Source organism: Ursus arctos, unplaced genomic scaffold, assembly GCF_023065955.2.
Source record: "Ursus arctos isolate Adak ecotype North America unplaced genomic scaffold, UrsArc2.0 scaffold_1, whole genome shotgun sequence".
Classification (NCBI taxonomy): Eukaryota; Metazoa; Chordata; class Mammalia; order Carnivora; family Ursidae; genus Ursus; species Ursus arctos.
In genome coordinates, this window is record NW_026622763.1 from 55,698,687 (window position 1) to 55,712,952 (window position 14,266).

At 40.6% G+C, this 14,266-nt stretch overlaps 1 long non-coding RNA gene across 1 annotated transcript; it reads left to right on the forward strand.

The window, feature by feature from the left end:
* The first annotated feature begins 1,931 nt into the window (after nucleotides 1-1,931).
* Nucleotides 1,932-7,456, forward strand: LOC123000684 (uncharacterized). The gene is made up of 3 exons (XR_006408828.3): nucleotides 1,932-2,024; nucleotides 3,807-3,914; nucleotides 4,785-7,456. It is a non-coding gene; the product is annotated as an uncharacterized LOC123000684 (long non-coding RNA).
* The last annotated feature ends 6,810 nt before the right edge of the window (nucleotides 7,457-14,266 follow it).

The window sequence follows — 14,266 nt, forward strand, 5'->3', positions numbered from 1 at the left end:
TACCTTTATTTAGAATTAGGAACATTTCATTTAAAATTGTAGTTAATACCTACAGTTCGGTGTATTTATTTATCACACCTAGTGTGGGCCACATCCTCAAGGAGTACACAGTCCACAGGGAACTGTCGTGTAAACAACTGACCATAAGACAAGGCACGGCGATGGGGTGCCTGGGTGGCTCAGTCAGTTAAGCATCTCCCTTCAGCTCAGGTAACGATCCTGGGGTCCTGGGATAGAGCTCCGTACTGGGCTCTCTGCTCAGTGGAGAGTCTGCTTCTCCCTCTCCCTCTGCCACTCCCCATTGCTCATGCTCTCTCTCTCTCACTCGGTCTCTCTCAAATAAATAAAATCTTTAAAAAAAAAAAAAAAAGACAAGGCACAGTGAAATTAGAACCCTCAGCTAAGCACAGGTACTCACAACAACCCAGAAGAAGCAGCCATTAAATTCACCTAAAATTGTTTCATCTTCCACTGAAAGAACTCTACATGCAACCTTTTCCTGTATATCAAGAAAGCAAAAGGCCTGAGCTGCTCCTGTTAGGAGGAGACTGAAGGCCCCACTCACGTGAGAAAGATGCAAAGATGCAAAGTTTCATACCACCGAGGTCCCATGAAATCCCCTGGAGGAGCTTAGTTTTCAAATTGCTCTAAATAGTTCTACTTAATTTAAATGAGAAATTTATTTTTAAGAGAAAACATCCCATTGTAGGACTAAAAATCTACAACTACTCTTTTGTCCTTAATTTTTCAGCTCTAATCAGACACACCCTAGTAGAATTGGGCCTAAATTTTAACCAATTCTTTCCAAGAATAATGGCACCTCCCATAATGCCATTGTGAAGATTAAATGACATGTGAAGTACTTAGTAGAATACCAGCACATGGCAAATGCTCAATAAGTTAGCTGTTGACAAAATAATTATATAATGAAGAGAAGATGGTAATAACAATTATATTATACAATAATCGTATATTACATCATAATCGTTCTTGGTAGGAGCTCATTGCCTAATATTATCCCACTTCACAGTCCTTCCTCTAGTTAATTCTATTTTAAGACCCTAGTATTTTCAATCTTCCTACCTGTGGGGAAAAAGCAGTGGAGAAAGAGAAAGACAATGGAAACAAAATGCAGAGACAGCCAATCACTCAGCAAAGCCCCCACCCCATGTGCATACAATCAGCACCAGCTGTAGTCCAATTAAACTTAATCTAGTCACATGCTCATGTGCTCCTCAGAAATTAGAGGAAATCAATTCAAATGCTAATGAGAAAGTCCATAATTTATTATCTGCTGAGGAATGCATGTTACATTAATTTTAACTGTAAACAATTATTTTTATTGCAAGATTAATTACCCTATCTTATACAACTTCCTTTTTTCATATTCTTTTAAGGAATTAGTTTTCAGTTGCTGTTTTGTGGCTCTGTCACAGTTCTTTAGCTTGAGAAAAGTATAATTAATTTAGGGATGCTGCAAATGTTGTTTTCTATTCTTCTGCCAAAAGAAAGTGGGATAAATGGCTAGGTCAAGCATGGAGAAAAATAGCTGCAGCTTCCGGCCAGGATGAAAAGACATTAGAACTCAGAATGGAAGTGGGGGAACCAAACAGAATTTAAAACGTGAGCTAATGTTGGTCAGTTCTGACCGCAGCATTCCCCAAAGGCTTCAACATGCAAGGCAGTCCTCAGATTATTCCTATGTCCTGAAAGTCCATGGGAACTGCATGGGCTAAAGTTTTCAGAGCAAGAGAGAACTAATCCTTTTTGCTTGAAATAGCATCAAGGTCTGGACTTCTCTGTCCGTGCTGGGTGGGGGTGACTGTTTCTTTGAGCAATCAAAATGGAATAAAAGTTTTCTGTCAGAATTCCACTCCCTTGACAAAACTGCCCTCTCTCTGACTTGGCTCCCAAGGTGAATGAACGTTCAGTACAGTGGCTTGTGGGAAATTTTTCTTAAAACGGTCACTTCTCAATACGAAGAATAGGACTTCAGACAGTGAATGGCACTCACAGGGTTGAAAGTGAGTATTCTATTGTTTCTGATGAACCATTTGCTTGATTCTTACACTTTCTAAAAGTTTCCATCGGCACAACTAGACTTAGCACTTTAAATAGGTAAATATTTGGGGCGCCTGGGTGGCTCAGTCATTGGGTGTCTGCCTTCGGCTCAGCGTGTGATCCCAGAGTCCTAGGATCGAGCCCCACCTCAGGCTCCTCTGCTGGGAGCCTGATTCTCCCTCTCCCACTCCCCCTGCTTGTGTTTCCTCTCTCGCTGGCTCTCTCTCTCTGTCAAATAAATAAATAAAATCTTTAAAAAAAAGGTTGTAAATGCTAAAAAATAAATAAATAAAAAATAAATAGGTAAATATTTATAAAATACCAAAATCTATTAGTTTACTTCATTGGGACTTTCTCAATTTAAACATCCAGTGAAAGCAACTGCTACTCATTGATTAAAATTAAATTAGACTAAATTAAATCAATAAGCCTAGTTGTTGATTTCAATGGGAATTTGGTTAGAAAACGGGTAAAAGAGAATTGAGCCCAGAGAAGATTCAACTGCTAATTACTTGTAAAAGTTTGGGCTTAAAGGGTAATAAGCATTTGACCTAGGAAAGGAAACACAGGAAGAGATGCTGGCTCTGAAGATCCTGGGCCACAGCCCTAAAGTCAGGGTTGGCTGTGACTTTCCGTCAAGGAGACTGAATCCTAGTTAGTCCTAATGAATGTCTCTCCCAGAACTATGGCCTGGGAGGCCATCATGCTCACACAACAATAACTTGGGCTGTAGTAGACAGGATGAAAAGCAATCTTTCCCATGAGTGACAAGCTCTCAGCACCCACGTTGTAAATGTAAACCAAAAAGTGGGGTTTTTGCCCTTCTTACATGCTTTCACAATTTCTATTAAATATTTTCACAAGTTCCTACCAGGAGAGCATGTGCTACTTATCAGAATCCCATATAGTAGCTACAAAAACCAGGAAGTGGTTGGAAGGGACAGGCTGTGGTGATACAGGTCACACCTGGTTTCAATTTGATTGTCAGATGTCATAAGGGCGGGCTTATAAGACTAAACCTCATGTCTACCTCAAACCTACGGGGAATTATTACTGATTTATTTTAGCAAAAAATGTTTCATGCTCTTGATTTCCATTCCAATTTCTCTGCTTAATAAAATAAGATGTCACATGTCAAGCTACATTGTAGTGAATTATTTCAACAACCCAAAGCCATTCAAATCCACTTGAAAACTTGCCACAATGCCAAGATCTGTCACAAAGCATTAGGATTAGTTACCCCTGGAAAACCCTCCCACTATAAGACAAGCAGATAGGCAGCACACAAGAAGAAAACCTTGAAGTATTTCTACGCTTTGCACACCAAAGGACTCTGGTTCGATAGACATAAAGGTTCTAAGGCCCTTTGAATTACTCAGTGCCTAGATTTAAGTTCCTCTGTTCTCTTGACCAGAACAAAACAACCTCATGGGCCAAATTCCTGCTTTTCCAAGCTATAGACCTCTGTGTCAAGTTCCACAAAATACATGACCAAGGACCTCCATTAATTTCAGATATTTCATATAATAGAAATTTACATTATATCAAAGCCCTCTGCTTGACAAAGAGCATGACTTCCAGGCAAGTAATACGGCACAAGTCTTTATCTTGGAAGTTTGTCTTGCTCTAGGCCTGTTTCCTTGTATCCAGGAGCAGGGAGCACATTCAAATGAGCCTCCTCCTAAGTGGGGCAAGTGGTCACATTTCCAACTTTGATCAGTTACAGATTTTTTTTTTTCTTTTAGTTACAGATGTCCTTCACACATCCCAAACCAATGAGGTTAAAGAAGAAACTACTTTGGGGAGAGTCTATAGATCATAAGCGAAATGAATGAACCCAAGGAACCTCATCTGTAAGTGCTTAGGCATTCTTGATTTAATGGTAGACTTTCAATGCCTTACCCTAAAACACTTTTAAAGTAGGATTTTTTTATGGCAAATATGTGTGGAATGTCTTATAGAACCACAGGATTTCATTTCCCAATGTTGATGTCTATGGGAATAAAAATGAACCTGGAGAAACACAGAGATATGAAGCCTTTTCCATAAACTGTTTCTTCAACTACTGGGAAGCAGGAAGCCCCAAACACCACACAAGAAAGTATTCTCTTTCATGATTCCAAAAGACAAATTCAGTCTTTAAAAGGACCACAGCTCTTTTGAGATCCACCAATATCTGGTCATACTGTGGTCATTCAAGTCATGTGGGCTCTTGTAAAGCCATGTTTGGGCAGCAGCACCTGTCTCTGCAGCCCCCGACCATCCTTAGAGAAGATGCTTGGACTTGCACCTCCACACCCAACCTCATCAAGGTTCCAAACAAACTTCCAAGTGTCAACAGTTAGAATTCAGGATCTCTGTGAACTTGGATGAGAAAAAAATTATTTTCACTAAATTCAGTATTTCCTTAAGTTGTGAATGTAGACAACAAATCAGAGCAGAATTAGCACATCTAGGACTTACAGAAATCAAATGTAGTTTCGTATCACATTATTGTCAATGCAGCTATTTCAAAATGCCATTTATGTTCATCATTACATCAAAATTCTGGTGCTTATCAAACACATTGCTAGATTTTATTATTAATCTATTAATAAAGCATAGACAGACAGTCCCCAACTTACAAGGGTTCAACTCACAATTCTTCAGCTTTACAATGGTGCAAAAGAGATATGCATTCAGTAGAAACCATACTTTAAACTTTGAATTTTGATCTTTTCCAGGACCATCAATATGCGGTAAGATACTCTCTCGTGATGCTGAATGGCGGACGCCCCAGCTCCCAGTGAGCCACACCATCATGGGGGCAAACAACTGACACACTACAACTACTCTGCACCCATACAACCACTCTGCTTTCCACTTTCAGTACAGTGTACCATCAATTACATGAGATAGTCAACACTTTGCTATAAAACAGACTTTGTGTTAGAGAATTCTGCCCAACTGTCAGCTAATGTAAGTGGTCTGAGCACATTTAAGGTTGGCCAGGCTAAGCTATGAGGTTTGGTACATCAGATGTATTAAGTGCATTGCTGACTTCGATAATTTCCATTTACAATGGATTAATCGGGAGGTAAGCCCATCATAAGCAGAGAAAGATTTGTATATTACTATATCATAATTTTTAGACTATTTTGATAACTATGTTTCAATATAATTGATTTTCCTCACAATTCTAGATATTTTATTTTATGAATTAAGCACATTTTTCTGAGAGAGTTTTTTGGCTTTATCAGACTTCCAAAGGAGTCCATGGCACACATATAAAAGATGAAAATCTCCAACCCTGGTTACAACCTTGGAATTCTCATATGATCATTACTACATAACCCCATTCCACAAAGTGGTTTCTATCTGGGCCTAACAAGTTCTACAGTTCTAGTAGCCCAATCCTTCTACTTTTCCTGCTTGGCTTTCTGCCCTACAAACCTGATTCATTCTCTGTTGCTTCTAGGACTTGGCTCTCTGATTTGCTCATTCATTTATTCATTCAATAAGTATTTACTGAGTGCCTACTATGCGTCAGGTACTGTGTGATGTGGTAGAGATATACAGACAAGTTCTCTCTATGTCTCTATATAGAGACAAGTTCTACATTCTAGTGGGAGGATGGAGAGACAGGTAGATAGCTAGAGAGAGAGAGAGAGAGAGAGAGAGAGAGAGGAGGTGGATATAGGTAGAAGTCAGAAAAAAGGGAGGGAAGCAGTTAAAGAGGAAGCTATGTAGAAAACGAGAATAAGTTGATGTCATGGAAAATGACTGGTGGCCACTGTAGCTTGATGGTCATGCACGACCTCTCTGAGATTAGATGGTAGAAGGGGCAGCCACTTGATGTTCAGGGAGGAAAATCATCAAAGTACTTGAGTGATCAGAGAAGGCCAGGGTAGCTGGAACACAGTTCTGAAACAGAGGAGGTCAGAGTGGAAAGAAGGGTTTATTTCACAAAGGGCATCCTAAGTTGGGTAAGAACTGCAAACTTTACAAAAGTGCTCAGCAGCCATTCAAGGGTTTTAAGCAGGAGACTGTCATGACCTGATTTCTGTTTTTAAAACAATTGTTTTGGCTGCTGTGTAGTGAATAGGCTATACGAACACAAGAGTGAAATCAGTGAGTAACTTAGGAGGCTGGTGCAGTAAACTCGCAGGATTAGGTGGCAGTACAGGAGATAGAGAAGGAGAGATGAAACTGGGATACGTATCAGGCTGGGTCACAGCAGGAAGCAGTGCCAAAATCAAGGTAATTTGAGGGAAGTTTAAAAAGTGACAATTTACAAATGTGTGGGTTGGGTATAAAGAAACCACAAGGGATAGTGCAATAGCCCAAGGTGCTTAACCCAAAGGCCCAAAGGGAATGGGAAGGGAGGCTGCTGGAACCCAGAGGGAGAAAGCATGCGAAGATGGCGGCCTCAAGAAAAGCTCTGACCTTCAGGCAGGGGGCATGGCCAGGCTATGTTAGTGAGACCTAAGTGGCGGCATAGCTTAGGTCTGGCTGTGGCCCACTTTTGAAGGTCACTGAGGTAATGGATATCTTTACCTCACCCTCCAACCTCCTGTCAGGATTCCCCATTGGCCAGAGGGAATGGCTGGTCCCTACCAGAGTAAAGGATGATGAGTGGTTCCTGCCTGCTGTGATGCTTAGAGTGCCAGGTCTCTTACATCCATCAATTCTGGAGATTATCTGTTGGCACCCAAATTATTTGTTTATATTCTTTTCCCCACAAGACAATGAGCTTCTTGAGGATGTTATGTGCATCTGCTGTACCCAGAAGAGTGGCTGTTTAATGAAAGATTGTGGTTAGTGAATGAATGAATGATGGCCCCTTCCAGGTTCCTATGTCCCTACACCTATGGAATGCAGTTACTTCATGTGGGATTTCCCTGCCACCAACGGCCGTACAAGTAATAGTACCTCCACGTCACAAGTTGTGCTGACATACTGGCTCTCCTCCCAGTTCCTCAGATGGACCCATCACAGGGTTCCTGTCCCACTTCTTGTCCATCTCAAAGTCCCACTCTCTCCCCTATTTACTCCTTCATGTATCTACTTACGGTTGTCAACCTGCTCTGAGACAATTGCCTGGATTTTTATAGTTTTTTGTCCAAAGAGTTCTAACTTCTCAGGAATAGCAGATATATGGCTTCCCCTTTGAGCTTTGCTGTATCAAATTAGCATTCTTACCATTGAGTGTTAGAACCTTGGTAACTACACATACATATACATCATATATATCTCCAAGCCAAGGAGACAAGGCCTGTTGCTGCATTCAGTGGTTGAGGATGCCAGTGTTTTGTGCTAATCTGTCTCACTGTATAAATGTTATGCCCGGATTTCCTTTGGTGATATAAACTGAGCTTCTGCTTTAGCTGATGAAAATAAAAAGCCAAATACCCAAGTATAAATGACTTATTTCTGGGGGAAAAAAAAAAAACTACTTCAAAACTGCCTCATACTTATCAATCCCCGTATCTTGCCTGTCCAGTGCAGTAGAATGCACAACTTTTCAGCTCTGCCTTCAAAATGTGATAAATCTTCCCTCTGGGGCAAAGAGTGCATCTCTGTATTTGTCCAGAGAAAGAATTTAACTCTTGTCTACATGTTTTAAGGAAGAAAAAAAAAAAAGTAGGGTGGGAGAAGGAGGAGGAAAAAGGTAACAGATTATGAAGGATTGATTACTAAGGCAAAAAAAATCAATCCTGAGACTTTGATGATTTAACCAGCCACAAAAGCAAAGAAATGTATGAGAAAGCCCTGATTGATTTTTAACTCCGTAATCCTTCCCACCCCATCTATTATCCTGTATGGATCATATTAGCCATCATTATGACTAAGACAAGATAGGACACTGACATCCGCCTGACATGATATAACTGTAAATGGAATCAGCTTCTACACAAAGGCTTTTACCTGGTTATTAATAGTGTTCTCTGTGGGTGATGGACTGGACTGATATTAAAACCTCCGTCGGCTGTGTGGTACCGTTGCAATTTGATTGCAGTCCAAGAGGCAGCTCCTCAAGGTAGTTATTGCACAGTGCCCTGACAAACTGCTCGAGTATCATTCCTGGATACTCACCCTTTTAAGAGGCTCATAAAACACTGGGGGCTGATGACATCTTTTTGGCACTGAGGATTCCAAGCTAGTACTGCTAAGCTGAAAGGAACCAAGTATATTCACAAATGCCTTGACGACATGCCTCGTCTTCACCACCACCACCGTGAATGTGAAGCAGGGGAAGATTTAAGGCACACAGCTTTTCAGACGACATGCATTGTAGTAAAACACAGATGAACACATACCAAGATATTAAGGTCACTCGGTGACTTTTGCTTGTTTCACTTACCTTCGATGAATCAATGAAAAATATTTAGTTCTTAAGCAAACATTTACCTTCTCAGCTCCATGAGGCTTCCAACCACTATTTCATGTCTAACCAAACCAAGGGGTGAATTAGAAATATTAGAGGACTTGCCCAAGACTACACAGTGATTTAGAAGCAGTTCTAATTAGAAAGCCCAGATTCTCCTTTTGTAATTCAACAAAATATCTTCTTTTAATCAGCAAATATTTACTAAGCCCTTACTACATACCAGGCATTTTTCTAGTGAGTGGAGGAAAAGCACTGAAAAGTAGATGAAATCCCTGTTCTCATGAGGCTCACAGTCATTGTCAACCCCAGAACACCAGTGGGAGACATATGTATAAAATTGTACATTATGTGTCCAAGCATCTGAAACTCAAAAAACCTAGCAGATTTCCCCCCAAACTACTCTGGCCTCCTCCTGCCCCTGAAGCTAAATATGACAGTCAATTTCTGGATAATATTCTAAGAGACAGCTGGGCAGGCAGGGGAGGAAGACACCTTGTATTTAAAATTAGTAATTCTTCTCTTTTAAAAACTGGAAAATATTTCCTCATTGATAATGAGAATAAATCTGAAAATTCCTGTTTGGAAGTTACATTCTGGGGATCAATTGTGAGAATTAAATGAGATCTTATACAGATAGATAAACGACAGAATTTAAAACAGTACCTAACACATCCAAATCGGCAAAGTAGAAGTCAAACTCTCACTCTTCACAGACGACATGATACTCTATGTTGAAAACCCAAAACACTCCACCCCAAAATTTCTAGAATTATACAGGAATTGAGCAAAGTGGCAGGATATAAACTCAATGCACAGAAATCAGTTGCATTTCTCTACATTAACAATGAGGCAGAAGAAAGAGAAATCAAGGAATCGATCCCATCTACAGTTGCACCAAAAACCATAAGGTACCTAGGAATACACCTAACCAAAGAGGTAAAGGATCTGTACTCTGAAAACTATGGAACACTTATGGAAGAAATTGAGGAAGACACAAAGAAATGTAAAAATGTTCCATGCTCATGGATTGGAAGAACAAATATTGTTAAAATGTTTATGTTACCCAAAGCAATCTACACATTCAACGCAATCCCTATCAAAATACCATCAACTTTTTTCACAGAGCTGGAACAAATAATCCTAAAATGTGTATGGAACTGGAAAAGACCCAAATAACCAAATGAATGTTGAAAAAGAAAACCAAAGCCGGAGGCATCACAATTCTGGACTTTAAACTGTATTACAAAGCTGTAAGCATCAAGACAGTATGGCACTGGCACAAAAACAGACACATCAATCAATGGAACAGAACAGAGAACCCAGAAATGGACTCTCAACTCTATGGTCCACTAATCTTCAACAAAGCAGGAAAGAATATCCAATGGAAAAAAAGTCTCTTCCACAAATGGTGCTAGGAAAACTGGACAGCCACATGCAGAAGAATGAAACTGAACCATTTCCTTACACCATACACAAAAATAAACTCAAAATGGATGAAAGACCTAAATGTGAGAAAGGAATCCATCAAAATCCTAGAAGAGAACACAGGCAGCGACCTCTGTGACCTCAGCCATAGCAATTTCTTGCTAGACCCTTCTCCAAAGGCAAGAGAAACAAAAGCAAAAATGAACTATTGGGACTTCATCAAGATAAAAAGTCTTTGCACAGCAAAGGAAACAGTCAACAAAACTAAAAGAAAACCTACAGAATGGGAGAAGATATTTGCAAATATCTGATCAGATAAAGAGCTAGTATCCAAAATCTATAAAGAACTTATGAATCTCAACACCCAAAAAACAAATAATCCAGTTAAAAAATGGGCAGAAGATATGGACAGACATTTCTCCAAAGAAGACATACACATGGCCAACAGACACACCAAAACATGCTCCACATCACTCAGCATCAGAGAAAGACAAATCAAAACCACAATGAGATACCACCTCACACCAGTCCGAATGGCAAAAATTAATAGCTCAGGAAACAACAGATGTTGGCAAGGATGCGGAGAAAAGGGAACCCTCCTACACTGTTGATGGGAATGCAAGCTGGTGCAGCCACTCTGGAAAACAGTATGGAGGTTCCTCAAAAAGTTGAAAATAGAGCTACCCTATGACCCATCAATTGCACTACTAGGTATTTATCAAAAGAATATAAACATAGTGATTCGAAGGGGCACATGCACCCCAATGTTCATAGCAGCAATGTCCACAATAGCCAAACTGTGGAAAGAACCCAAATGTCCATGAACAGATGCATGGATAAAGAAGATATGGTACACACACACACACATACACACACACACACACACACACACACACACACACTCACAGGAATATTACTCAGCCATCAAAAAGAATGAAATTTTGCCATTTGCAATGACATGGATGTAACTAGAGGGTATTATGCTGAACAAAATAAGTCAGAGAAAGACAAATACCATACGATTTTATTCATATATGGAATTTAAGAAACAAAACAGATGAACATAGAGGAAGGGAAGGAAAAGTAAAATAAGATGAAATCAGAAAGGGAGACAAACCATAAGAGACTCTTAACTACAGGAAACAAACTGAGGGTTCCTAGAGGGGAGGTAGGGGGGGTAACTGGGTGATGGGCATTAAGGAGGGCACTTAATGTAATGAGCACTGGATGTTATATGCAAATGAATCACTAAATTCTACCTTTGAAAATATTAATACACTATATATTAATTAAATTGATTTTAAATAAAAAATAGTGCTTAACATATAAGATTTCAATAAATATAATCATGAGGAGGAGGATGCTAATGATTCTACATTCCAGTCACATGATGACACATAATAACTCCCTCACTTAATGGGACAGAGGCAGAAGTGGTATAGGTATATTCTTACACTATGTTATGAGCTCTCCAGGTGCTATGATGTTCCTACCAATGAGTGGCATTTTCCTGGACATGCAAGTTGCTCCTTCCAGACTAGGATTATGCAACCAGTGCCAAGCCAGGCTGCTCCTCTCCTCTGCACTCCCTGACAACCCATCAGATTCAGGACCTTTGATATCATTCTCAGGGTGAGTCCAGAAACTCTAGAACACCTACATCGGGTAAGCCACCTCACAGACACCAGAGGGGAAAAAAATACTCTGTCTAGAGGCAACCTGAGTTCATCACTGACGCAACGCACACCCACAGTCAGTGGGCACCCCCGGGACCAGTGGTTTTTAATCCACCCAAGGCTTGGAGGTGGGAGGGGAATGCCTAAATATGAATCCAACTGCCCAGAGACACACTGTGTCATTTACAGTGACCTAGTGTTATCTACACAAATGGTCACTGTTACCCATAAGCACCTAGCCAGAACTGTTATTCAATAGTTAAGATATGCAAATTTGTACTTTCTTGAGACAGTCCCATTCGGATGGGACCTATAGAAGCATAGCATTCATTTCTTATTAAAAAAAAAAAAGACTTTATTTATTTGAGAGAAAGAAAGCACGAGTGGACAGATGGGCAGAGGGAGAGGGACAAGCAGACTCCCCACATTCATTTCTATCTAGACTCCCAAAGACAGCCACCCTCACCCATACAATATTATAAGCTCTTCCAGCCTGAAGCCCAGATTTTTCTAGAAAAAGTCAATCTCTGTTTCCCCTGTTACACTCTCAAAGAAATCTATACTTTTCCTTCATAGCTCTGACCCCATTTATTATTATCCCAGTGATGATTTCTGTCTCCCACTGACTATAAGCTCCCCAACGACTTTAGCTCATGTGTGTAAGGACCTCACACAGTGCCAGGCACATAGCAATCACTCAGAATAACTGCTGAGTGAAAGAATGAATAAACGAAGTGATTTTGATTTACCAGAGTCGAGGGACAAGTTATATAGTTGCTTGTTTTTATGAAGCCACCTTCACATGTTACTAAAAGCAGGTCCTTATTATCTCTCCCTGAGACCTTCTGCTGTGCAAATGCCATTAAGGCAGACACTGACACTCAGATTAATGAAGGGAAGCAATTTATTGAACTGATATTTGGTGTAGATGTCATTAACAGCGCTCCTTTGGAGCAACTGCATCAGATTAGACACAGTCTCCCCCAAAGAGCATGAAGAAAATCATTTAACTGCTTTCCTGCAGCTGTTTATGTGAGGCCAACCTCTATGAATGGCTCAGTTGGCTCTGAGACAACTGTGACCCTTCCATGATTGCTCTTCATTGATACTGTTTTTGTCTCTTCTGAGAAATATGTCCTGTAATAAATCATGCTGTTGTGGCTTCAGCTTCTGTTGTCATCCCTTCTTCCCCCTCCCCCATAGTAAAGTCACTAGAAAAGTTCCAATAATGAGACAAAGTCAGTAGATTTCCAAATAACTGTATCATGAGGGTACATCTGAAAGGCGGTCTTAGAAGGTGAGAATAGGGCCTGGTGGATTTGGGTGGCTTTACAAATCCACCACGAATATATGTTCTTACACAGATTCTTAGAGTTCGAAAAGTTGAATGTATTCGGTAGGCAACAAGGCAAGGTTTGGGAAATATCATACATATCCAATGTCTTCACAGGCCACACAGACTAATTAGTGGATGGCCTTCATCTCGTTCCCTCCTAGCACAAGCCTCGTTTCCCAGGTTTTCTTTCTGGGTTCCACTAATAAAACATTTATAGGCCCAGCGCCCTGCCCCTCCACCCATTCTAGGTTTTTTTAAATTTATTTTTATTTAAATTCAATTAACACTTAACATATTATTTGTTTCAGAGGTAGAGATCAGTGATCCATCAGTCTTATATAACACCCAGTGCTCCTTACATCACATGCCCTCCTTAATGCCCGTCACCCAGTTACCCCATACCCCGCCCCTTTCCCCTCCAGCAACCCTCAGTTTGTTTCCTATGCTTAAGAGTCTCTTATGGTTTGTCTCCCTCTCTGATTTCATCTTGTTTTATTTTTTCCTCTCTTCACCTACGATCCTGTTTTGTTTCCTAAATTCCACATGTCAGCAAGATCACATGATAACTGTCTTTCTCTGACTGACTTATTTCACTTAACACAACACCCTCTAGCTCTATCCACGTTGTTGCAAATGGGAAGATTTCATTTTTTGATGGCTGAGTAGTATTCCATTGTATACAGATACAGCTCCTTTATCCAATCATCTGTCGAGCTCCTCACCCATTCTAAAGCTCATTTTTCCCATTTCTCTTTCATGGTTGTCCACTCCCTTTCCCTACAACAGCTGTGACTCATGAGCAGCCTTCCAGACTCCACTGACCACATGACTAGGTGACCCATTCCTTTTTAACACTTTCGACTGTTAGAAATCTCTGCATGTACTGTGGAAATTCTCCTTCTAATAACTTTGATCATTTAGTTCTAGTTTTGCTCTTTAGACCTACACACACAAAAACGAATCATTCTTGTGCACGTACCTCTGTCTAGAGTTGGGCGGATGCGGTTGCTTCTTTCAGACTAGCATTACTGCAGCCAGTGCTAAGCCAGGGTGCTCCTCTCCTCTGCACCTCTGACAGCCAGTCAGACTCAGGACCCTTGGTGTCATTCTCAGGGTGAGTCCAGGAAGCTCTAGAACACCTAATCAGCGGAGCCACCTCACAGACACCACAGTTGGAGAAAAAATACTCTGTCCATAGGCAGCCCCCAGTTCATCCGTGAATCAATACACACCACTGGTCAGTGGGTGCCATAGGGACCAGTGGTTTTTAATCCACCTAAGGCCTGAGAGTTGGAGGGGAATGCATAAATATCCTCCAACTACCCAGAGACACACTGAGTCTCAGCCTCATTTGTGGTGATCTATTGTTATTCACACAGTGGTCATCATGGTCATCCA